Here is a 27,744-nt window from a genome sequence, read left to right as displayed (position 1 = left end):
ACTGGCTTAGAAAACTTGAGGAAGTTCACTAAATCTGAAACACTGAGTGTGGAGAAGTAACAAGTAATATACAGAAAAGGGAAAGAGAAGCGGATCAGGCAGAGCCTTGTAAAACATATTAAAGTTAATATTGAAAACTATGTGGATTCTTATGGCATTTTAATTAGGGGATGACATGGTTAGATTGCCTTTTCTGAAGAGCACTTGGTACAGTTGCTTTGTCGCCCAGGCTGGAGTGCAGTGGGATGATTTCAGCTCATTGTAGCCTCTGCCGCCCAGGTTCAAGCAATTCTCCTGCCTCAGCCTACCAGGTAGGGGGGATTACAGGTTTGTGCCACCATGCCACACCAATTTTTGTATTTTTTTTAGAGACAGGTTTTGCCATGTTGCCCAGGCTGGTCTGAAGAAGTGGGTCTTGAGTCTTGAGAGTATTGCAGTAATTCTGGTGTGATGTGATTGGAGTTTATAAAAAAAGTTGGCAGTGAGAATGGGGAAAGGAAGATGGAGTCAAGAGTATTTTGGAAGTAGAATTTATAGAGATTGCTGTTTGTAGGAAGTAAAGCATGTAACATAGTCAAATATGACTCTCAGGTTTCCATCTCAGACTACTGTCTGGACTGTGGTATTATTCACCGATGCAGACACAGAAAGAAGAAAAGCAGGCTTGTGGGTGGGAAGAGGAAGACAATAATTTCAGTACTGAATAGATAATGTTTAAATAACCAGAAAAGCATCCAGATAGGTGTCTCCTTAGTTCTTGGCAAGTCATTGTTACCAACATTTAGTAGCAATTTCTCATTTTGAAGAAATAGTTCAGTGTTGATAAAGAAACATTAAATACCTTTTAACATTCTAATTTTAGTTAAACCACATACCATTCTTCAATTGATTTTTTCTAAAACCTATTTCTGATTATACTATCACCAGTTCAAGATTTTAAATATTTAATACAGATTGTTACCAAGTGGAAATTATTTATTCTACTACTATTTTGTTGTACATAGAGGACACTCAGGTTTTTTTTTAGCAGTTCATATTTGTTATGTAATTAAATTCACTTAATAAATATCTGCAATTTGTGACACACTGTTGAGATACAAAAGCAAATCAGACATGGCAATGATCTTCAATAGGTTTTGAATCTGTAAAACATTCACTTGAACTTTATGTAGCTCTGTAACAAAAGAGGGGAAGTAGGAATAATCGAAAGAAAGAGTGACGAGGTTTTGACTGCTTTGAAAAGAACCAAGATTCAGTACATCCTCAGAAACTTGGAAGTGTTAGGGAATACATAAAGGAATAAAGATTAACCATGTGGACATTGAGAAGATACTAAAAATATGAAAAAAATATAGATTCTCATTTATCTAGGGATGAAAAGGTTATTCATTACTTTTCTGAGGGCAATTTCAGGTGAACCGTGAGGACCTAAGTCAATCATAAGAGTATGGAGAGAACAGCCACAGTCTACATTCAATTGGATTTTATATAAATGGGTAAAGTTGATGGATAAAAGCTGGAACTAACACTATGATTCAGATCACAGTGTATGTGTGTGAGAGAACATCCATATGTATGTGTGTATATATGTATATGTGTATTTATATATTTGTAAGTGTTTATGAAGAATTGAGATAACTGTAGTCTCTAGAGATACTATTGTGGCAAGGTCTATCAATTTTCAAAAGGTATTTAGTCATATATACAAATAATAAATATTATCTGCATGTGATTAGACAAGGGGTAATGAAAAATAAATTGCTGCATGGTTAAGTTAAACTAGAGGAGAAGAAAGGCAGAGTGAATTGATTATTGATGATGTTCTATTTTTCTTGTGAAGAAGCTTTCAAGAATCTGATGAGGGATTGGAGTCAAGCAAAAGACTGAGAATGCCGTGACAAGCAGAAAATTTGAGTTTTTGATAATCCCATATCTGGAAACACAACACAATAGAGCTCAGGGCTGCCAAAGCAATCAGGACTTGAGAGAGCATGATCCTGGATAAATGGCAAGTACAAAAAATGTCCAGTGCTCATTAATCTTCTCTCTTGAGGTAATTGATGAATTCTTAAATTCCTCAAGCTAAGAGGTAAGCATAAAGATTCTAAAAAGCAGAGAGAAGTTTTTGGAAACTTCAAAATGCTGAGAAGACAAAAAATTATATAGATTAGGAATTGCCAAGGAAGAAGGGCCTTACTAAATGACCCATGCTTTTGGACCTGAAGGGTTATGTCCTAGTTGCAATATTATAAGCAACGTGGAGCCCTTATGGCATTTTAATTAGGGGATGACATGATTAGATTTGCCTTGTCTAAAGAGTATTCTGCACAGTGTGGCAAATTGGAAGAAGCAAGTCTTGAGTCTTGAAAGTATTGCAATAATTCTGGCATGATGTGATTAGAGCTTATTAAAAAAAGTTGGCAGTGGGACTGGTGAAAGGAATTTGAATGAATCAAAAGTAGAGAATCAACCTTAAAAAAACTGCAACCTAACCTTGGGTCAGCATAGCTCCTGACTGATCTAAAAAGAAAACAGATACCTATATAAAAGGAATAAAAAGTTATAGACCTGAAATATAAAACAACTGAATTTAATAGCTCAATTTTTGTGTTTAACATAAAATGAACATGTCACAAAAGATGGCTAGTGTCAGCTGAAATGTCAGTTGTTGTTATCCAGGATGAAGAACAGAGGGGAAAATTACTGAAAAGCCAGGAAAGAGGAAGAAACAACAGGACATGGTTGGAATATCTAACATATATTTAACTGGAGTCCTGTAAGAAGAGAACAGGATGTGGCAGATGAAATATTTAAAGATATAAAAACAGATGCTAAGCCCATCACACTAAAACACATTGAAAGGCAAAGACAAGGAAGAACACTCTTGATAGCAGACCGAAAGAAAAAACACATAAACTTCACAGGAGCAAAACTAAGAATTGCTTTTTTATTTTTAGAGATAGGGTCTTTCTCTGTGGCCCAGTGGCATGATATAGCTGACTGCAGCATCAAATTTCTGGGCTCAAGGGATCCTCTCTCCTTAGCCTCCCAACTAGCTAGGAATACAGGTGCATGCCACCATGCTTGGCTAATTTAAAATAATTTTTTTTGTACACAGGGGTCTTGCTATGTTGTCCAGGCTGGTCTTGAACTCCTGGCCTCAAGTGATCATCCTGCCTTGGCTTCCCAAAGTCAAGTATTACAGGCATGAGCCACCATCCCCGGCCAGGACTTCCTTTTCAGCAGAAGTGAAGAAAACCAGAAAACAATGGAAATACATCTTTTAAGTGTTGAAAGAAGACAACTAACTACTTGAAATTTTATAAATGAGTGCAACTATCCTTCAAAGATGAAGATGCAATGAAATATTTCCTGACAAAAAAGAGAGAATTATTTAACACCAATTAAATCATACATATTAAAAATACTCAGTTGCATTCCTCAGGTTACAGAAAATCCATAAACCTTAGGATAAAAAACTAATATTTTTCAGGTTTTAGGGAACTTCTGCATCGTAATTATTGTATATATAGTTCATGATACATTAGTATAATCAGCAAATTGTAAATATGTCAATCCAGTAATAATTGTAAACACTTTTTTTAGAAGAGAATATTTTCTTTTGGATTTCTTTTGGGCCATTTTATTAGTTGATTGTTTGTGTGTTATTTCCCTTTCTCACAAAATATATCAATCTAATGCAAGCCAATAGCGCGGGTAGAAAAATCTTTATTATTATTATTTTTTAAATCATAATTTGTTATTGCCTTATGTTTAGCAGTTAAATACAAAGTCTATAACATCTAACAAGATGTAGTATGTGACATACAGTATTACTATGGTCTGAGTCTTTGTGTCATCCCAAAATTCATATACTGAGATCCTAATGCCTAAGGTATGGTATTGAGGTGAGACCTTGGGAGGTGAATCCCTCATACTGCCCTCATAAAAGAGGCCCAGGGGATCTCGTTTGCTCCTTGTACTATATAATGACTCAGTGAGACGATGCCTTCCATGAACCAGAAAATGGACTCTTACCAGACACCAAATCTGCTGGTGCCTTAATCTTGAATTTCCTAGTCTTCAGAACTGTGCTAAATAAATTTCTCTTATTTTTACACCACCCCAGGCATAATACTTTGTTATAGTAGCTCAAACTGACTAACCCATGCATGTACAAGAATAATTTTTCCTCCTGCTTAATAATTTTTTAGTCAACCCTTCTTTAAAAACAAAGTAAACAAGCTCAGCTTACTTTTCTTAAAATTGACATTTAAAAATTTTTTTATCAATTTTTATAAATTTAAAATGTAGTTTTACACTATACAGTTTATAAACATATGCTATGTACATGCAATTTTATTTGTGTATACACAATTATATATATAATTATATACACATATACAATAGCTTAAAATCAATTAAGAGAATAAGAAGAATAAATATGGATTTATAGTGTCTTTTATAATTATATAATTACCGTTACTGGTGCTCTTTGTTTTTTGCATGGATTTGAACCTCTACCCAGGGTTACTTGTTCTCAGTCTGAAGAACTTTCATTAGTATTTCTTATAAAATGGTTCTACTAACAATGAATTCTCTCAGATTTTGTTTACCTGAATATCTTTATTTCATCTTCAGTCTTAAGCTTTGAATGACAGTATTGCTGGATTTAAGTTTTTTTTTTTTTTTTTTTGAGACAGAGTCTCGCTCTGTCACCCAGGCTGGAGTGCAATGGCACGATTTTGGCACATTGCAAACCTCTGCCTCTTGGGTTCAAGCGATTCTCCTGCTTCAGGCTCCCAAGTAGCTGGGACTACAGGTGTGTACCACCACACCCAGCTAATTTTTGTATTTTTAGTAGAGACAGGGTTTCACCATGTTGAGCAGGCTGGTTTTAAACTGCTGACCTCAGGTGATCCGCCCACCTCGGCCTCCCAAAGTGCTGGGATTACAGGCATGAGTCACCGCACCTAGCCAGGATCTAAGATTCTTAGTGGAAATTTTATTTTTCTTTCAGCACTTGAATATATCATCCTATTGCCTTTTGGCCTTCATGTTTTTTTATTAGAAGTCAGCTGTTAATTTTATTAGGGTTCCCTTATATATGATGAATCATTGTTTTGCTTGCTGCTTTCAAATTTTCTATTTGGATTTTGTTGAGTTTCTTTTATGTGTAGATTAATGTTTTTCAGGCAATTTGAGAAATATTCAGCCATTATTTCTTCAAATATTTTTCTGCTCCCTTTTCTTTCTCTCTTCTCCTTCTGCTCTTCCCACTATGTGTGTGCTAGTGCTCCTTTAAGGAGTCCTCCATTTCTCTGAGATTCTATTCATTTGTCTTTATTCTATTTTTCTCTATTCTTTAGACTGCATATCTGTCAATACTAATATGTACGTACAATTTTCTGTTTCTTTTCATATCTCATACATTTTTGTTAAAACTTGGACATCTTAGGTAATGTAGCAACTCTAGACACTGATTCGCTTCCTTCTCTTTGGGGCTGGTTTCAATTCTTGTTTTCTTGTTTATTTGTTTTATTAATTCATTAGACTAATGTAGTAAAGTCTAGTTCCCCCACAATGTGAAGCCTTTGGTGTTGCTACTCAGAAGGTGCAGTCTTGGGGTTTTGCACAAGCTAAGACAGTGGTTTTCATGGGTCTTTCTTCTACTGTTTTATTGCTTGCTCTATGTCTTTTTTTTAAGGTGTCTGACTCGTGTGGTATTATGCCCAGTACTCATTCTCCACTAATTACAGGCTGATTATTTCATTGTTTTTGATAATGTCCTGGAATATAAATTGCTTGGTAGTTTGATCCAATTAAATTCTGGCAGAGGTAGTTTTTGAGGCCAGTCTTTGAGCTTTGCTTTTCTTAGTTTTCCTTGTTTCTCCTGGTGAACTGTTTGGTCTACGATTAAGCTTATTGCTCTTAGTTAAGAGAATCTGTTGTTATCAACAGTACCCTTTAGCCTAACTTTCCTCATGCCATTTCAAATAAAATCAGTTCCTTTGGGGCACTCTATTTTTTTATGGACTGCTTTTTCCCCTGATAAAATTATCTAAGCCACTACTCTGGGCACTGGTGGAAGCCTGTGGTCTTCTTGACTTGTCTTCCTTGCATGCAGCTTCTGCTCTACAAAGGAGGTGGGTGAGGGTGATCAGGTCCCCAGGATTTCTTGGTATGCAATTCTTAGGGTAGAGCTTCTGTCTTTTGGGTGGGGGCCTGGGAGGAGGAAGGGAGTCTTCATCCTCTTATCTGCCCTCAGCAACTCAACGTGCAGCTGACTGAGGTGAGAAATACTGGCTGCCTGGCCCTCCCAGTGCGATAGGATAATCTTGGATTAAGAACTGAGAGGAGATGGAGCTCTTTCTTCTTAGCCATACCTGCCCAGAGTGGGGTTTCATAGAAACTGATATGGGGCAAGTCAGATAGGGGGATATGGAGAAAGTGCATTGTGGCTAAAAAATGGGAACATATTTAAAATCTATAAAATTATAGTTTTATAGATTTTATTGGATAAATGTTTCTTGATTTGCCGTAAGCTCGTAGGACAATTTCCTGATAATTTAAATACTTTTTAAAAATAGTTTTTGCCAGCTTCACTTGTTTAGCTGGGGAGCAGTCTACAGCACTCCTCATGCTCCCATCCCAGGAGTGGAACTCCCAGAAGTACAGTTTTTGCAGGTATCATATAGCTGGGTCATGTCTTTTTATCCAATCTTATAATTTCCGCCTTTTGAATGGGCTTTTAATAGTATTTATATTTAACGTGACTAGTGATATGACTGAGTTTTAATTTATTTTATTTTTATTTATTTTCTATTTGTCCCATATGTTCTTTGTTTTTTCTTTCCTTGTTTTCTGTCTTATTTTGCATTAAGTATCTTCTCTGATTTATTTTATCCTCTTTTTGGCTTATTTCAGTAAACCAGTATTTTATTTACTGACTATACTAAAATAATCACTCAACACAACAAACAGTTTTAGCACTATTGATTGTATATTTTAGTGATTGCTTTAATATTTATTGTGTTCATCTTTAGCTTATCATATTCTACCTCCAAGTAATATTACAGTATTTTATGTATAGAAAATAAAACCTTAAAAGAATATACATTCATTTTTCCTCTCCTGGACTTTGTGCTATTGTTGTTATTCATTTTATATCTACATATGTTATTAAAACCCAAATGCATTGTTCCGATTTTTTATTTAAAGAGTCAATTCTAATCGAAGGGAAATTTAAATACTTGAAAAAGTCTTTATATATATCCAGTTACCATTTCTGTTGATGTCATTTTTTTATGTTGATTTAGATTTCAATTTCACATTTTCTTCTGTTTAAAGGACTTTTTAAAATATTTCTTACAGTGCAGATCTGTAATGAAGAGCTTTTTACAAATATTATATATCTGAAAAAGTCATTCTTTCACCTTCATCTTTGAAAGATATTTTGACTGGTTAAAAAAATTACAGGCCAAATTTCACCTCCTTTCCCTGCCCTGTACTTAAAGATGTTCCAGTGTCTTTTGTTTCTGACCAGAAATATGTTACAATCCTTAACTTTGTTTTTCTATATGTAGTGTGTCTTTTGCTATCGCTATTTTTAAGATTTTTCTCTTTATCACTGGTTTTAAGCAATTTGAAGATGTTGAGTTTCAGTGTAGTTTTCTTTAATGTACTTGGGATTAGCTAAGCATTTTAGCCTAGTGCTTTATAAGTTTCATCACATTTAGAAAAATTTCAGCCATTATTACTTCACTTATTTTTTCCACCCTTTAACTTTCTATGCATTGTTTGAGAGATTCCAGTTACATGCATATTTATCTCCTTGAAGTTGCAGCCTGGAAACTTTTTTCAGGCAATAAGTGAGGGGAATATAGAGCTTATCTCCACTTTTCATAATCTTTTACAATTCACTGTTCTTTTTGACCTGAATTCTGATGTCTTAAGTGCCATTACTTCATACATTTTGTCTATAATTTTGTCATTTCATATGGAGTAAATCCAGTCCCTGTTACATCATCTTTATCAGAAACAAGCCTCTCTAGAATGTCTCTTAATTTTTAATGAGAAAAATGTGTTGGATAGTTTCATGAGCCCCAAAGTTAGTTCTCTGTTTGAAGGCCAATACGTGTGAGTCAAAATAATAACATTGTTGCTTGGTGACTGTGGATGCAGATCAAAGGGAAATCTCTATGTTTTAAATGTACAAAAACTAAAGACTTTGGACAATTTCAACATTATATTATGCAAAGAAAGGGAAATAGGAAACAAAGGAGGAAAAATATGACACTTAGCTTGTATATATAATTAGGGGAAACATCTGATTAATAGTCCCAACTAAAGAATTTGGAAGTGATTTCTTTTTCACAATACATAGGTACACTATCAGGGTAAGGGACAAGGGACACATACAACATTGTACATATATTTGTATGATAAAATTCCATAAAATAGTGAAAATGAATGAAGCATATGTAACATATAAATATGGATGATCGATATTTTCAGAAATAAGTCTTTGAGTAGACAAAATACACAAGGCAGAATCAACAAGACCTAGAAATAGTGCAATGGTATAAAACATTTATTGCAATGTGGAGAGTGACATTTCACAGATCAAAATTTCTGACATAGTAGACAAATAAGAGATGGGTTATGCCTGTGGATCCTGAATTTGCCATGACTAATGATGGAACTAGAACGAAAGATTTAGATAGTTTACCAAATAAAGACATCTTCAATAAATTGGGGGAGTTAGATGGAAGTAATGGCATTTTGAGTGACATAGGCTTATTACAGATGCTTCAGAGATCTATACGTTTTTTGAAAGAAAAAGGTAGACTATGTTGTAAAAGATATAAGTAGAGGGATGAGGATGAAGGTTTGGTGGGTGACATAGGTAGGACTCAGGGGACCTGAGAGCACCAGAGGGAAATGAAATAGAGTCAGATTAGCAAAGAGGTAGACTAATTGAGATTACAATCCCCAACTCCATCTCCAAAGCACACACACTTATTATGCAGAACTCATCAACTCTAATCAGCGGATTTCAGCAGAGGATAACAGCACGAATTCTCAACAATAAGCAGGATCAGTGGTATTTTAGCAGGTGCCAGCATCTGTACTCAGGGACTGAATCAAATACCAAAACTCTAGAAACCACAGAAGGACCAGAAGTCATATCAGAAAATATCTTTAATATTTTCTATGAGGGAGGATGCACCTGATAGGTATCTTCCAGAGAAAAATATCAAAGATAGGTGTATTAGGCCATTCTTGCATTGCTATAAAGAAATACCTGATACTGGGTAATTCATAAAGAAAAGAGTTTTAATTGACTCATAGTTCTGCAGGCTGTACAAGCATAGTGCTGGCATTTGCTTGGCTTCTGGGGAAAGCCTCAGGGAGATTATACTCATGTTGGAAGGTAAAGCAGGATCAAGCCATTCACATGGTGAAAGTAGAAGCAAGAGAAAGGTGGAGGGAAGTGCCACACACTTTTAAACAACCAGATTTCACAATAACTCCCTCACTATCATGAGGACAGCACGAAGCTGTGAGGGATCAGTACCCGTGACCAAAATACCTCCCACTAGGCCTGCCTCCAACATTAGGGATTAGAATTCAACATGAGATTTGGTGGGGAGCATCTATTCAAACTGTATTAGTATTAAACATTTACACTATTTGACACTGAGAGACTTGGTTTCTTAATTAGAAGAAATTGTCTCAGCTTCATACTTCTCCTGTCTATACTCCCTTCCCCAAACAGTACAATAGATTTTGATGACATTCAAATTCATTTGAGAAAATTTAGAAACTATATGTAAAACATTGCAAATATATGTTAATTATTTATCCCACACAAGTTACACACACACAGATACACACACACACAGAAAAATATGGTATTTCTCTCCCTTTTTCCCCACGTTCTTTTATTCATCATTGTATTCTAGCTACTTAAACAGTTTCTGGTTCATGCAGATATATATTTGTTAATTAAATGAATATACACATGAACTTAATATATAATAAAAGAAAATCTCAAAACAAAATAAGGAGTGATGATGACAAAATAATAAGGGATTTCGCTTAACTCTATACTGATATATTTCTGTATCTGGATGATTTTCTGGGAAAATAAAATTTTCTGGGAAAATAAAAATTTTCAAAATTTATAGCAAAAAAGACTTAAAACTCAAAAAGGGAAATTATATAAGATTGGAGACAACACTTTCAAAGAGCTACTCCCACCCCAAAAGCATCACACCAAGATATTCCTACAGATTTATTCTACCAAAACTTAAAGTAACATATATTTTCTTCACTATTTAAAATCTTCCAGAATTTTTATAGTTCCAGGTTTTAGATTTAAGTCCTTGATCCATCTTGAGTTGATTTTTGTATAAGGTAAGAGATGAGGATCCAGTTTCATTCTTCTATATGTAGCTTGCCAGTTATCCCAGCACCATTTGTTGAATAGGGTGTCCATCCCCACTTTATGTTTTTGTTTGCTTTGCCAAAGATCAGTTGGCTATTAAGTATTTGGGTTTATTTCTGGGTTCTCTATTCTGTTCCATTGGTCTATGTGCCTATTTTTATACCAGTAGCATGCTGTTTTGGTGATTACGGCCTTATAGTATAGTTTGAAATCAGGGAATGTTATGCCACCAGATTTGTTCTTTTTGCTTAGTCTTGCGTTGGCTATTAGGGCTCTTTTTGGGGTCCATATGAATTTCGGAACAGTTTTTTCTAGTTCTATGAAGAGTGATCATGGTATTTTGATGGGAATTGCATTGAATTTGTAGATTTATTTTGGCAGTATGGTCATTTTCACAATATTGATTCTACCCACCCATGAGCATGGGGTGTGTTTCCATTTGTTTGTGTCATCTGTGGTTTCTTTCAGCAGTGTTTTGTAGTTTTCCTTGTAGAGGTTTTCTACCTCCTTGGCTAGGTATATTCCTAAGTATTTTATTTTATTTTTTTGCAGCTACTGTAAAGGGGTTGAGTTCTTGATGTGATTCTCAGCTTGGTCACTGCTGTTGTATAGCCGAACTACTGATTCGTGTACATTAGTTTTGTATCCGGAAACTTTGCTGAATTATTTTATAGTTCTAGGAGCTTTTGGAGGATTTTTTAGGGTTTTGTAGATATCATATCATCAGCAAACAGTGACAGTTTGACTTCCTCTTTACCGATTTGGATGCCCTTTATTTCTTTCTCTTGTCTGATTGCTCTGGCTAGGACTTCCAGTATGTTGAAGAGAAGTGGTGAAAGTGGACATCCTTCTCTTGTTCCAGTTATCAGAAAGAATGCTTTCAACTTTTCCCCACTCAGTATTATGTTGGCTGTGGGTTTGTCATAGATGGCTTTTATTATATTGAGGTATGTCCCTTGTATGCCAATTTTGCTGAGAGTTTTAACCACAAAAGAATACTGGATTTTGTTGAATGCTTTTACTGTATCTATTGACATGATAATGTGATTTTTGTTTTTAATTCTGTTTATGTGGTGTATCACATTTATTGACTTGCATATGTTAAACCATCCCTGCATCCCTGGTATGAAACCCCCTTGATCATGGTGGATTCTATAAGATAACATCAGAAAAACCTTTCTTTCTTTTCTTTTCTATTTTATTTTATTTTATTTTTTGAGACAGAGTCTCACTCTGTCGCCCAGACTGGAGCTCAGTGGTGCGATCTCTGCTCACTGCAAGCTCTGCTTCCCGGGTTCTCCTGCCTCAGCCTCCCAAGTTGCTGGGACTACAGGCACACGCCACCATACCTGGCTAATTTTTTGTATTTTTAGTAGAGATCGGGTTTCACTGTGTTAGCCAGCATGAACTCGATCTCCTGACCTCGTGATCCACCCGTCTCGGCCTCCCTAAGTGCTGTGATTATAGGCGTGAGCCACTGCGCCCAGCCAAAAAACCTTTGTAGACATTGGCTTAGGCAAGGATTTGATGATCAAGAATCCAAAAGCAAATGCAATGAAAACAAAGATAAGGGGACTTAATTAAACTAAAGCGCTTTTGCACAGCAAAAGAAACAGTCAAGTAAACATACAGCCCACAGAGTGGGAGAAAATCTTCAAAACCTATACATCTCACCAAAGACTAATATCCAGAATCTACAATGAACTCAAACAAATTAGCAAGAAAAAACAAACAATCCTATTAAAAAGTGGGCTAAGGACATGAATAGACAATTCTCAAAAGAAGATATACAAATGGCCAACAAACTTATGAAAAAATGCTCAATATCACTAATGATCAGGGAAATGCAAATCAAAACCACAGTATGATACCATTTTACTCCCACAAGAATGGCCATAATAAAAAAAATAGTAGATGTTGGTGTGGATGCAGTGAACAGGGAACACTTTACACTGCTGGTGGCAATGGTATAACCACCATAGAAAACCATGTGGAGATTCCTTAAAGAACTAAAAGTAGAACTACCATTTGATCCAGTAATCCCACTACTGGATATCTACCCAGAAAAATGAAGTTGTTATACAAAAAAGATACGTGCACACACATGTTTATAGCAGCACAATTCGCAATTACAAAAATGTGGAACCAACCCAAATGCCCATCATCAATGAGTGGATAAAGAAGCTGCTATTCATATATGATGGACCACTACTTGGCCATAAAAAGGAATGAATTAATGGCATTTGCAGCAACCTGGATGAGATTGGAGACTATTATTCTAGGTGAAGTAACTCAGGAATGGAAAACCAAACATCTTATGTCCTCGCTCATATGTGGGAGCTGAGCTATGAGGATGTGAAGGCATAAGAATAACACAATGGACTTTGGGAACTCGGGGGAAAGGTGGGAAGGGAGTGAGGTATAAAAGACTACAAATTGAGTGTAGTGTATACTGCTCAGGTGATGGGTGCACCAAAACCTCACAAATCACCACTAAAGAACTTACTCATGTAGCCAAACACCACCTTTTTCCCAATAACCTATGGAAATTAAAAAAAATAAAAAATATATAGAATTTTTCTCTCAAAAAAATAGACAAAATCTTCCAAATAGACTTAAAGTAAATAGTACTTCAAATTTCTTTGACAAAGTCTGCAAAGCCTTGATAAGAAAACCCAAAAAATAGCACAGAAAATAATATAATGGACTAATAAATGTCAATTAAAATAGCCTTAATAAAGTATTAGCAAATAGAATACAGAAGCATGTTAAAAATATACTAAAACACAGCCATCTGGGATCCACAGCAGAAATACAAAGATGGTTTAAGAGTAGAAATTCCATTAATATAATTTAACATATGAAGATGAATCATGTTATCATTTTTCTTAGATGCTAAAAATTCAGCATCAATTATTAATTAAAATTATTCTTTATTTGTTCTTTACTTTTTATTTATATAAACTTAAGGGATATAAGTACAGTTTTGTTAAATGGCATATTGTGTAGTGGTGAAGTCTGGGCTTTTTAGTGTATCTGTTCTTAAAAAAGTAATAGTAAGTTGATAGCATGTAAAACATGTACATCTCAACCCAAAACTCAGAATTATGACTGATACGGTAACACAGGAAACATTTCTATTAAGTCAAGTACAAGACATAGCTATCCAAATTACTGCTATTTAACATTTTTCTGGGAGGACTGGTCAAAGCAATTGAAAAAGAGGAAAAAATTGATGTTAAATGTTCATAGTTCATAAATGGAAAAAACAAAACTAATACACTTGTCTGGGATTTCTAGAAAAGATTATTTTTACTCTGGTTCAAATGGTTGTGTAATCTGAAGAAGTTACTTATTTGCAACTAATTTTTTTTCATATAATGAGGTGGCCGAAAGAGGAAGTAGTGGCATACATTTCTGAAATGACAGAATTTTTTTTGTAAGTAGCCAATGAATTTCTCTATCAGCCTTCCTCTTACCCTCTTACTCTATTTGAAAACCATGGCTTAAATAATACATGGTATTTCCACTGGCTTTATATTTTTTTTTCTGTTTTATATTTGTATCTTAATAAAAAATGGATCTCAAATGGTTGTTTGGTGGTGCTAGTTGGAGAATTCAGCTATTATTTGATATTAGTCTTAAGACATTTTCTTGTCGATTTGTAGAGGGAAATTTCCATTTAAGGGCACATTCTCAGAAGGGATAAAACATGGAGTAGTGGTGAAAGGAGAAAATTGCCTGACCAGCTAGACTGGCTTATTTAATCTAATGGCAATAAATAACACAATCTATTTTTAAAAAAGAAATTTTAAGGACCACTCTCCAAATTTGAAGAGACTTAGGAAAATGATATTTTTAGCAGTTTAGAAAAATGATGATTTTTTTCAATATAATCTATTTAATATCTTGCCAACTTTTCATTTGAAAAGTCGTATTTTTAATTTAGTGAATTTGAGAGTTGGTTTTCTCAAAACCTATATAAATTGCTTTATGAATGTGAAAGAAAAAATAGATAAACTAAGACTTGTTGAACTTTAGGGAAGAAGATTAATTATTTTTCACTTTCAATTTAAGAGAAACAGCTCATTTGTTGCTTTGTTTTGCTTCTAGAATGTAATTTATCTTGTGCCAAAGAGAGGCAAGAATGAATCCAAATTAGACAATGAATGTAGAAAACATGTTTTTTTACTCAAATACCACTAAAATGATGGCATGAAGAAAAAAATATTAAAAAACATGTAAGGCAAAAGAAAATAGTCAAGGGTGAGAGGACAGAAAATAGCGTGTAATAAAGATCAACATAATATTTTAAAGTATATGTAAAATGGACAAGTGGCAACTCACTAAGACTAGAAAAATCTGAATTTTAGTTCTGATTTCATGCTGAGGATCAATCAACAAATAATTTGATTTATTCCAAGGATTTGGGGATTGGCAGCAGCTGCATTTGGGATATGATGGTGATGGGCAAAAGCAGGAAGAATGTTGAAAGTTGGTAACACAAAGCAATTAAGCCACTTACTCTACCTGCACTCCAAACCACCAGCAGAAGACTCCCTCCTCAACTCCAGCAGAGGTCTGGATGTGTATTTTTCTGGGAGGACAAACTCGAAGGACTCTGGGTTCAGGAACAATGGGCACGTTTGAACATGGTGGATCTGTACTCAACTCCTAGGTTTATATCTCCTAGAGTATAGACTGGAAGGTTCCTCAGGGGAAACTGGAAGAACCAAGAGGAGAGCTATTTAGATATTGTTCTCTCTTCAGTAATCCTACACACTGAGGCTCTTCAGCTGATAAGCCCCTTCCCACTTAGAGTCATTTCCTTGATAACTACTAGCTAGTAGGCCTATGAAAAATTGCTCAACTTCATTAGTCCTGAAGGAAATGAAATTTAAAGCCACAGTGGTATATCACTACACGCTTGCCAGAATATGAAAATGAAAGCATCAAGGAGGAGAAAGGGAGGCACAGAATTCTCACATATTGCTGGTAGGTGTACAAATTGGTACAATTGCTTTGGAAAACTGATAGTACTCCTATACCTAAATGCCCTATGATCCACCCTGGATGAAAAGGCGGTGAAAATGAGGGCATATATTCATCAAAAGACATATACGGTAAAGTTTATAGCAGTTTGATTCATAATAGCCCAAGAAATAACCTAAATGCCCAACAACAGTTCAATGGATGAAGAGGGCTGTATTCATATAATCAAATTGCTACACTATTATAAAGAAAACCATTTTGTTATTTGCAATATTAATGATGAATCTCACAGATATATGGCTGAATGAAAAAAGTCAGGCACAGAAAAGTACATAACACATGATTCTATTTGTATGTTGTTCAAATACAGGCATAATTAATCTTTGATGATAGAGGTCAAATTATTGGTTACCTATGAAGATGTTGACTGAGAGAAGGCAGCAGGAAGTCTTTGAGGTGTTGGAAATATTTTTCATTTTGATTTGTATTATGGTACACAGTGTTTACATATGCAAACATTTATCAAGATATATAATTAAGTTGTATGCAGTTCACTGCTTATAAACTGAGTCGCCATAATAAGAAAAAGAGAGAAAATAAAAAGTAAATTAGAGTATCCTTCCAGGAAATTGTTACAGTTCTCGAGGCTGTTAACCAAGATTCTGGCTGTCCCTCTTTCAGGGACCTAGTGTGACTGCACCTCCTCCCTTTTTTGCAGATCAGCATGGGCCTGTGACCTTCTGTGACTGATAAAATGTGAGTAAAAGTGATATGAGTTCTTTCTGGGTGGAAGTTTTGAATAGCCAGAGTGTGGCTTGCCATGTTGCCTTTCCCCTACTTCAGTCCTGAGATCCTTCGGAGGGTGGAGACTCAGTTCCCCTAGCCTCTGAGTAAGAATGATGTGGAGCTGAGTACTTAGCTAGTCTCTTAGACTCATAGTATCAGTGAGAAATAAACATCTGCTGTATTAAACTACTGATATTTGGGATGGTTTTCTACTGCAACACAATACAATTCATTTTGATCAATTCTAGAGTCCAGCTTCCAAAAGGAGAGAAAGAAGACAAAAAGGAGTGAGAAAAATGTCAAAGAAATAAGGTAAAAACATTTCCCAGAAAGCAGTGGGGGAGGGGGAGGACTTTAATTTCGAGATTGAAAGACCCTCCCAGTGCTGAGTATAAGGAATGAATGGAACAAAACCCACATAACACATGTTATTGTGGCACTGTAGAATACTGAAGTTAAGAGATTATACTAAAAGCCCATAGACAGGGGCACAAACGGATCACAAACAAAGAATTAAGAATCAGAACAGACTTGGACTTCCCGCAATAAACTTTGGAAGCTAGAAGACAATGAAATACCTTTTAAAATTCTACAAAACTTGTACAATCTGGTTTTAAATCCCAGCCAATCTTTCAATCAGATGAGTGTGAAAATAAAGACATTTTAAGAGAGGCAATGCTTCAAGAAATATATCTAGCTTACCTTTTCTCCCAAAGCTCTTTCAATATATGCTGCACTAAAATAATCTAGAAAGATGATATAGTATGGTGCACTATCTCACAATATTGCCCACTCTCCTTTCTTAGCAACAGAATAACTGAAATAAAGACAAATTTCCTATCACGCTCCTTGAAGGTAGGCATGGCCATTTGAATAAGTTCCACTTATGGAATTTAAGTGGAGGTAGTGAGTTTGATTTGCTTTTCTTCTTTCTTTTCTGTAGTGTACACATAATGGCTGAAGCTCCATCAGCCATCGTGTATCACAACCTAGTGTCCCAGGAAATAAAAAGCAAGCATGGCAAAGCAATGCAATCTGAGGGTCCTTATTTCCTAACAACATAGTTTCCATTCCACTTCAGGACCATTCTTTTGTCCATGATAAGTAGACTCGTATTTCATTTAATCCTTTGTGTTGTTTTTCTGTTCTTCAGAGATGAGGGAAATTCTAACTCAAAGAAAGGGATTCTGTGAAAGGTGATCAAACATGGGAGAATGGCAGAGGAAATCCCCAGGAATGATAACAAAGGGAAATCTTAAGTTTTGAAGCAACAGTGTTCCAAAAGGGCTATATCTTATTTTCCTTATTATAGAAAGTCAATATATAATATCCAAAATTTTAAAATTGAGATTTAATAATATAAACTTGTTATTTGGGAATATAAGGTAAATATCAGGGGAAACATTGAAGAGAACCAAAATGAGTTTCCTCTGGGGAATGACAAGCAAGAGTGAAAAGGGGTGAGAATGGGTGGCATAGGATAATGCTGTTTTCTATTATGAGCCTTGGTGAATTATTAGATCCATTAAACTCTGTAAATGTCTTAATATTTGCTGTATTTGCTGTATTTATAGTGATAAATGATATAAATAACTTTTTAAAAGAAACTGAATATTTGTAACCATGATTTGCATTTTCAACTGCATGTGAACCAGAATGGTAAGGAAATTCTATTATTTGTGCTAGTTGACTTACTGGAAGGTGGTTTAAAGAAATGGCATTCTTAAATTGAGAGACAAAGGTCAAAGACAAGCAATGCCTTCGCTGTTAAAACGTATATCATGAAGCACAAATCCTTAACGGCATACAGTGGCAGTCCATGGGGAGTGAGGAGCAGTGCCTTTGGTTTGTATCTGTGACTTATTGCTATGACATGACACTATTACATTTTGGTTTTTAGCATTTTTAAAGAGGAAGTAATAGTTATGAGAGATGAAGGACTCAGAATTAAGTACTGTAGTTATACACAGAAGGGTAATTTGGTTTTGATGTATTGGCCTGGGCCTGTTAACTAATAATACCAAATTTTAAGTAGCATCTCACCAGTATGAAAAAAAGGTTGCATCATTATTAATGTCTAAACTATAGTGTGTTTCACACAGGATTATGGTAAAGGTCAGGCCATGTTTCTCTGAATTAAAAGCTATTCTGAGCTATCGCATTCCTAATCAACTCAGACCTAAAGGTGCATAGCTCAGTTATAATGAGGCACAATAAATTTAAATAAACTGCAAGATACTGTATAGTGATTTATATGTGCACCGTGGTATCCTTTTAACTCATTAGCAATGAATGATACTATGTGTTTGCGACTGTTTTTTTGCTGTATAACTATTTTTTAATCACAATATTTCTTAGGAAAAGTGCCTTATGCTCCCATTTTCTTTCTGTATGTGTAAAGTAAAAGGCAAAGGGTGCTCCTGGCATGTACTCAAACATGAGTCACAGCAGAAAGAAACTGTCAAATATCCATCCAAATAAATTTCATAAATTAACAATTTGTAACTGGGCTCACATGTTTATGGTTTCACGGTATAGAATTGCCATGGGACTTGGGAAAAGAAATTGAAGGTTATGCGCAGGTTTCTGAATTATACTTCAGATTTATCCTTGTGGAGGAATTTTAAAAAATCTATTGAACACATTTGGGCATGTATTAAGAAACAAAAAGAAAACACTAAAATTTAGCTAGAAAATATTCTGATTAACAAAGGAAAGGAGTTTTATTTACCATCTTTCATTCTCTTATGTTCACCCAATAATTTTTGTAAACAACATATCACTATAGTTTGCTCATATGGCAAATTTACACAAAGCACAGAGATTTAATTTCATTTAGTAAAACTCTTTTAAAAATTTTCTAGATTGGGAACATCTCATGTATGCAAGATCAAACATTAATTTAGAAAGGGAGCAATGTAATAGAATTGGTCAAATTCATTTTATGGATGACTCAAATAACATTCACTTTTTGTGGTGATCAGAGGAGACTGGCTTAACATCCTGAGACCTGTGCCTCCTGATGCTTAAGAAATGTATCCAGGTGTTACATTTGTTTTAAGTCCCACTCTTCATACTTGAAATGGTCTCACTATTGCTGGAATTGAGTTTCTTTTAAGCAGGGCTTTGTGTTGAAGCTGGATTTCTTCCCTGGGGCCCAGAAAGAAATTTCTTCCTCCAAAGCCCTGACCTGGGGATTTTCTCTGCCATTCTCTTTTGTTCAATCCCCTTTCATTGCTTTTGAGTTTTGTTATCAATTACATATGCTTCCCATTTTTTTTTTTTTTTTTTTGGTTGATGAGTTTTTACCTGATATAAACTTGGTCTTGGACTTATTAATTCTATAGTAATGTGACTGATGCTGCTAAATATTCCCCAATATTTACTTTTCTCTTCCTCCTTTTAGCAAAGGAACGGAAGTTTTATCTAGCTAAGTGACCATTCAACTACTAACTAATTTCTCAGCCTCCTTTGATGTTAGGTTTTATGGACTGAATTGTGTCCCCACAAAATTCACATGTTGAAGTCCTGATCCCCATTCCCTTAGAATGTGACTGTATTTGGAGATAGGGTCTTTAAAGAGGTAATTAAGATTAAATGCGGTCATTAGCATGGGTCCTAATCCAATATAACTCGTGTTCTTATAAGGATACTAGGACACAGACACACACAGAGGAAAGACCATGTGAAGATGAAGGAAGAAGACAGACATCTATAGGCCAAGGAGAGAGGCTTCAGAAAAAATAAACCCTGCAAATACTTTTATATCAAACGTCTAGCCTCTAGATTTGTGAGAAAATAAATTTCTATTATTGAAGTCACCCAGTCTGTGGTACTTTGCTGTGGAACTCTACAAACTGGTATACTAGGTGTGGCCATGACATTGAGTTTGCATTAACGAGGTATAAGCAGAAGTGATGTGTGTAGATTCTAGGTCATTTTCTTAAAAGCTAAGTCAGAATATGCTAGGTTGTCTCTTTACTTTCTTACAGGCTGGAACACAGATGTTGTGGGGGCTCAGCTTTGAGTTTTCAAATAAGGACAACACGTGGGGCAACAGGATGGAAGAAACCTGGGTCCCTGAATGACTTCATGGAGAAGAGCCATTCAGCTAGCAGGACTACTTATATCTGGATTATTATGTGGGAGATACACAAACTTTTATCTTACTTAAGGTACTGAATTTTTTTGTGGGGGTGAAGGAGGGTCTTTGTTACTATAGCTTAACCTTTCCCCTAACAACAACAAAAAAACATTTTATAGAGTATCAGACAAAGGACTCCTACTCTATTTGCACTTTAATTTTTCATTTATATTCTACACCTAATATAATACAGTTATACATCATAAACTATAAACATTTATAATTTAAATATGTAAAAGTGATAATATCTATATAGTTTTTGATTGCATTTTACATTGTGACACAACTGCCATTTTTATTACAATTCCATTTCCGTTACCGATGTAGCAGTAATATGTTTAAAGTATGCTTCTGTCTTTCCTTTTATTAGTTATTATCAACACGTCTTTATGATCTATAAATAAACTCAATTTCATCCTTCCTGAAGATCATCTGACCAAAGGTATCACCTAATCATCCTTGTAAATAAAAAAGATGGCATCAACCCACAGTCTGGCCCCATACACCTGGTCGCCATTCAAGACCTTGTCTAAGGGCTTTGTGATTACGTTTTGTTATTATTGTTACTTGTTAACATTTTACTAAACTGTGAGGCTGGAACATATGGAATTATTTTTCACAGGCTTATTTATTTTCTACCTGTTTATTTATGATCACATGAAGTGATTTTTTACATTCACTGATGATCATTGGATGTGAGTTTGGTGGACATCATACCCACCCTTCCATCTCCTACTCGTTTCTAGGCATTTCAGATGATTTCTACATTTTAGAGCATCAGTGTACTACGTTCTTTCTAAAATTGTTTTTGTAGTCAGAAAGTCCAGCTTTCTTTCTAATCTAACTTTATATAATCTTGCTGCTCTTTTTTTGGTAATCTGTTATGTGTTGAATGGGTGTGTTTTAATGCTCAAAACCTAATATTTGCAGCAAATAGAAAGATAATGCCCCCTAAGTGAAATGGTGCATCAAATGGCACTAGTAGCCATTTGGAACTTCTTTCCATTTTGACTTATATAAAATAACTTGTAAGCAGAGCAACTTCACAGACATGTTCAACTAGAGTACTGTTGGGAACTAAAAGATGGGCATTTTCTTGCTATCTCCCAAGAAAAGGATAAGTTTAGCTTGACTGAATGGTGGTAATTCCATCTACCCACTCTTGCATTAAGTGATTAACCCACTGAAAGTCTGTGATCTGCTTTGAAGTCCCTAGCTTCAAAAGACTCCCCACATGAGGCCTATTCACATAAACTTGAGTTCCTCTAAATAGTGGAAAAAAAAAAATCTTCTGCGTTTTACTCTTAATTTTGTTTTTCAGTTGATGAAATGTCTTTGAGCATCAATAGGATTTTGAGATTATCATAATTTGTTCTCAGATGCACTACTGGGAGGGTAAAGCTCAATGGTCCTGGCACGCAGTGTTCTATTCCATGTAAATCAGGCAGGAAAGTGGCTCTACATTACTCTTTGGGTTTTGTCGAAGCATTTACTCTGTCTTGCCATCAGGTCATTGTTTTATTCTAAAGAACAATAAATTGAGATTGTGAGAGCATTTTAACATGCCAAAATAAACATTTATTCTTTGAATTTTTGAAGAGGAAATGCAAATTATTACATTTTATTGACTTTCTGGACCCTGGAGAGTGTACTCTATTTGGTAATTTGAGATTTCATTAAGTAACTGGGCATAGTCCTCAGTGGAGAAGGGCAAATAAAATACTTAGATTGAGTGGTCACTTTAACAAAGTAAGTTTCTTCCTCTCCATTAACTTTTGTTGAAAATAATCCATTTCAAATGAGAATTGAAATTATCTTAGTCCTAAAACATCTCATAATTGGCTGCCATGCCAAAAAAAAAAAAAAAAAGAAAAGAAAATTAACACAGTAAGATAAGGGAAAAAATGAGGCCTAAATACAAAAATTCAAGCCCAAAAGACAACACATATGTATTTAAGCTATTCATTACCATCTATATATATTATATGCTGAGCATTATAATAAACAGAACAAAATGGTGTGAAAGATTTAGATTTTACAGAATTCATAAGCTAAGGGCATGTTAAAATAATGACTTAGATATGTTGTGATTAGAAGTTTTCAAAGTCTGGCTAGAGTCCTAAAATATTTGGAAGGTATATTCATTCATTTATTCAGCAAATATTTATTGAGAAAGTACTACATTTTGACCGAGATGGCCTTAAGGTTCCTCTCCGTTTCACTCAACTTTAGACAGGTTTCCTCCTGACTATAGATTCCTAAACATCTTTTTCCTGGAGCATGTACTTTAGGGAATTTGCAATTGTAAATTTTTTCTCTTTGATATATAAATCTTCTCCTAACTTCTTGCCAGTTTTACAACTGAGGAATGTCTTTCTCAAGGACCTGGAAGCCATCCCTTTGAAATGTAATTATCAGGAAAGAGCACTCTGTCTCTCAGTCTCTGTGGGACTGGAGGAGCCTTACTTAAATAAATGCCAATTAGCAAATACGGATGGCTTAATCACACTGGTCAGTCTCCTCCCTAACATCTGCCAATATTTTTCCATTAGCTCACTCTGCTGCTTAAAGTCTCTCCCATCTTTGGTTTCAGGGTCTCAGCAGAGGTGAGTTCAGTCTCTCTTCCCTATTGTGATAGTCTTGATTAAATTTTTCTTTACCTATTTAACTTGTCCAGTGGACTCTTTCTTTAACAATTCCAAATGCTGTTTTATTGGGGAATATATGACATGATTGGGATGGGTATTGTCCTTGCCCTCAAAGAGGTTAAAATGTTGAGGTTATAAACATTTCTTGATTGTAAAGGCAACTTCAAATCTACATCATAGATCCATGTAATTCATGTATTAGGCCATTCTCACATTGCTATAAAAAATACTTGAGACTGGGTAATTTATAAGAAAAGAGGTTTAATTTGCTTATAGCTCTGCAGGCTGTACAGGACATCTGCTTCTGAGGAGGCCACAGGAAGCTTCCAATCATGGCGGAAGGCAAAAGCACATCACATGGCAGAAGTGGGAAGAGGGGGAGGTGCCACACACTTTTAAACCACCAGATCTTACCAGAGCTTACTATCACAAGGAAAGTACCATGAGGATGGTACTAAGCCATTCATGAGTAATCCACCCCCACCTTCCAATCACCTCCTATCAGGTTCCACCTCCAACATTGGTAATTAAAATTCATATCTAAAAACTTGGCCAATTGAGAGGTCCTCTAGACTGATGATGCTTATCTGAAAGCTTCTGGATCAGAGCTCATCTTGATCTCTACCCAAAGTCATGCTTACATGCAGGCTGAATAATGGTGTGATTTGAAGGGCAGCAGCATGATAATTTTACTTAGAAATATCTTTTCTGTCAGGGTTGCTAGATGTTTGAAATACCTTATGTAGACATACGTTACTTTGTATTGACAATTACCTTTTCTCTCACTTTCTTTTCAAATATGATAAATAAACTGCTAACATCTCAGTATGAAGTAATACATCATATAGTCCTCCTCTGTGACATGAAGGAGGCAGAGTATCATAACTTTGGGAAGCTAATCTAGAGAGGAGCAGAGGGAATGAAGGAGAATGTTGAGAGTACGGTTCTTGGATAATTTTTGCAGAGTTAGTAAGTGTTGTCAGGGTGGGTTATATTAAATAATTCACATAAAATGAATACTCATAGAAATCAAACACATAAACATTACTTGGGAAAATAGAGAATGATCATGGTTAAAAAAATGGCTGAGTGATTTGGGGTCAGAACTAAAGCTTCCAAAAGTGAATAACTAAATGTACTATTTATCTTGATTTTTTCCTTAGGTATATATAGTTCTTAATATCTATCAAGGGAAACATGTTTTGACACACCTAAAATAGCTACTAGGTATTTTCCTTTGTATTTCTCTCCTCGTTCTCACCCTCTGCCCAACTTCTTTTCCAAAGGTGAAATATTTTTAAAGTAATGTAAATGTGTGGTCTGAAGAAATTCCATCTGATGGAAAAATCAGCCTAAAAAGGGACTTTGCACGAGTTAGTATGTGGATCTGGCTTGCTCTGCTCATAGACCTACTTATGACTGCCTTCTTGTTCATGGCTTAATACACATCATCTCTTTTTGAAACCCTCTCTGACCACCAAAAATAAAGTAGGCCCCCCTCACACCCTGCCACTATCACAGATAGATTCTGTCCCATGACTCTATTTTATATTTGTCATAGTTTTTATTACTACCTAGAATTATTATTTCTTTAATTTATTTACTTATTTATTAACAGTTTTCTCCCATTAGGAAATAAGCTCCATGCAATAATGAATATTGTCTACATTGTTCAGTGTTATTTCTGCAGAGCCTGAATTATGACTGATGCATGGTGCACTCTCTAATGAAGAAAACTTCATATTACATTCATTTTTTTACCTAAATATATTAACTCATCTCTTCCTCCTTTTGCCATGAATTAATTTTACTGTTATTTACTTTCCATATATTATATTTACAACAAAAATTACTCTTCGTCCTTTTCCAATTAAATCCTTTAAATTCTAGTTGAGGAATGAATGTTTGTTCGCAATTGCATTTATTTTCTGTTTTGTATTTGTGTCCTAGATTATTGGGAAAATATATGAAAACTAGAATGTGTCTTATTATGAACAATTTATTTCAAACACATGAAGGTTATATAAGGAAGAGGGCTTTATCAAAACTTAATTTGTAGGATGAAAGGAGTTGACAAGTTCCATCACCAGCTCATATATGCAATATACAAAGATTAGCCCCCATGAGAAGCCCTTCAAAGACATACTTTCTGGTTTTGTTTACTACAATCACAAGTATTCTCTTTGCTTTGTTCTGGAGGTTGCTTAATATATCATTTGGTTCTACATGTTTCTTTCTCCTAATTTTTTTTTATACTGTCAGATTCTGCCATGTCCATTCAAATCTAAAATTGTCTGAAACTATCTAAGTCACAACAAATCTGCTGTGTGAATAAAATCTTTATGGAGAGCTGTGAGGTTTCCAAGGCACATGCATAATAGAAATTCAATATCACTTCATTTGAGTTCAGGCAGAACTACCAATAGCTGCATTTCACAGAGACCCACAAATTGTGCTATGAAAAGAATGATTACGACAGAATGCCAAGCCTGTGTATGGGGGCCTGGTAAATGTATTCCACGGTCAGTGTGTGGATCACCTCAGGGTGGTGCTGATAGGAGAGAGGGGTGCTCTCAAGTTCAAAATTGTATTAGGAGCATCTAATAGTAATCAATTTTGATTTTTAATAGCACATTCCTTTTAGTATAAAAACTAAATTCAAGTAGGAAAAATGGCAATCTGCACAAGCTGCTTTAAAACGGAGAATTTGGCATTAGGCTATTTAACTTTAGTGCCAACAAAGCAGTTAGCCAAAAAAAAAAAAAAAGCTATATTATAAGTACAAAATTTAATTTTTTTATGCTTAAAGAGTTAATAAGAAGTAATTCTCTTTAGGACAAAAATTATAAAGAATTTCTATGTGCTCCTGAGTAAGAGAGGAAGAGAGAGAGGAGAATTCAAATCGAATTAGAGTAAATATTAGCAGGGAAAAAGTTAAAGATAATTAAAATTATTTTAGGGACTATTTTAGACCAGCATATGATTAACTTTACCTATGTAGATTCTAACCTCTAAGGATATGAATAATATAAAATTAAATATACTGAATTATGTTTCCATCAATATTTTTCATTTTGGGGCTAATTTTTTTCAACTAACTTTTTACCTAATACCTATATTTAAACATACTTTCACATCAAAAACTCTAAATTTAATATTTTAGTATACAACATATTTGTGAAAAAATAATTGTCTAATAATACTCATTAGTTGGTTCATGCATTATTTTCTAAAGAGTTAACTGAACAACTAAAATATGCCCCATGCAATTTATAATTCTTAAAATAAAGCTCAAGAGTTAGGTTATTATTACAATTAATCTTAATTTAGCATGAAAATGTGTGTCTATGTAATGCTCTATTTTGATAGCTAGAGCATCTTTAGATGACTTAGGCACAATTAATATTTCTTTATAACTTCTAAAAGAAAAATAACTCAATATATGGTCATAAATTAATAATCAGAATATCTGTTAGTGAAACATCCAAAATAAATTTTATCTACTGATTATTTTGAAATAGCCACAATTTCTATGAGATTACATAAATTCAAGATGATTTTAGAAAGAAATAAATATACAATAGAGATGTTACTTTTTCATTATTAAAACATGATTGAGTCAACAGAGTGTATACAGATACCTAGAAAAAACTATTTTTATTATGTTTATCTGATCTCTCCTGATGTTCTCCCAAAATTCATATGTTGAAACCCTAACCCCCAAGGTGATAGTATTAAGAGGTCAGGCTTTTTGACAGGCTCTGACCTGATGAATAGCTTTAGTGCTCTTTTATAACAGGACCAAAGGAACTCATTTGCGCCTTCACCATGAGAGGTCGCAAGGAGAAGGCACCACCTATGGACGAGGAAATGGGCCTTCACTAGACACTGTATCTGCTGGCGCATTGATCTTACGCTTCCCAGCCTCTAAAACTATAAGAAATAAATTTCTGTTGTGTATAAGTTACTCAGTTTATGGTATTTTGTTATAGTAGCCTGAATGGACAAAGACTGACTACACATGAAAACAAATCTGATCCTGAGTAGTACTGTTGAAATTCTGTTTTGATGCATTATCAAATATTTTTAAAATGTCAACCATGAATGGAATATTTCGAGTACATATGAAATACATTGGCTTATAAAGCACAATACTTTATTCTAATTCAATACCTTTTATTTATTGACAAGTATTTCTGAACATCTATAGAATAATCAGGATATGCTAAGACCTAAATAATAATGACAGCTGCTGTTTACTGAACACCTACAGTTTTCCAAACATTGAGAGGTAGTATTGTATGGCATTTAAGGCTGTTTACTTTTTAACCAGAAGCTCTATTCAAATCCTGCTTTAGTCCCTTACTAGTTGTGAGGCCTTGGGAAGGTGATTTGCACCTCAGTTACCTTTTCTATAAAACAGAGACAATAACAGTACCTACTTCATAATGTTCCTATGAGGAAAGATTATGTGAATTCATGAATTAAACCCCTTGGACCAATATTTGGTACACAATAAGTACTTACAAAATTTTGATTAGTATTACTTAATAGTTTTGTAATTTTATCATGGCTTTCCTTAATAATTCTGGGGGAAAAGGTGTATTATGATTATTTTATAGATAAGAAAACTGAGCTTAAAGTGTTATATGCAAGTATTCCCAATTCACATAGACAGTAATAGAGTTGTAAACTCCCAAGTTCATGCTCCTTCCACTCTA

The 27,744-nt window shown here is 34.7% G+C and overlaps 1 long non-coding RNA gene across 1 annotated transcript in view; it reads left to right on the top strand.

The window, feature by feature from the left end:
- The window catches only part of LOC129397743 (uncharacterized), a 155,516-nt gene that overhangs the window by 10,762 nt on the left and 117,010 nt on the right, over positions 1-27,744 (top strand). The window contains exons 2-4 of the long non-coding RNA XR_008625333.2: positions 16,164-16,201; positions 16,480-16,543; positions 20,224-20,406. This is a non-coding gene — a long non-coding RNA (uncharacterized LOC129397743). The remainder of the gene's footprint in view (positions 1-16,163; positions 16,202-16,479; positions 16,544-20,223; positions 20,407-27,744) is intronic.

The sequence above is a fragment of the Pan paniscus genome, chromosome 4 (assembly GCF_029289425.2).
Source record: "Pan paniscus chromosome 4, NHGRI_mPanPan1-v2.0_pri, whole genome shotgun sequence".
Classification (NCBI taxonomy): Eukaryota; Metazoa; Chordata; class Mammalia; order Primates; family Hominidae; genus Pan; species Pan paniscus.
This window is presented reverse-complemented; position numbering and strand designations above follow the sequence as displayed.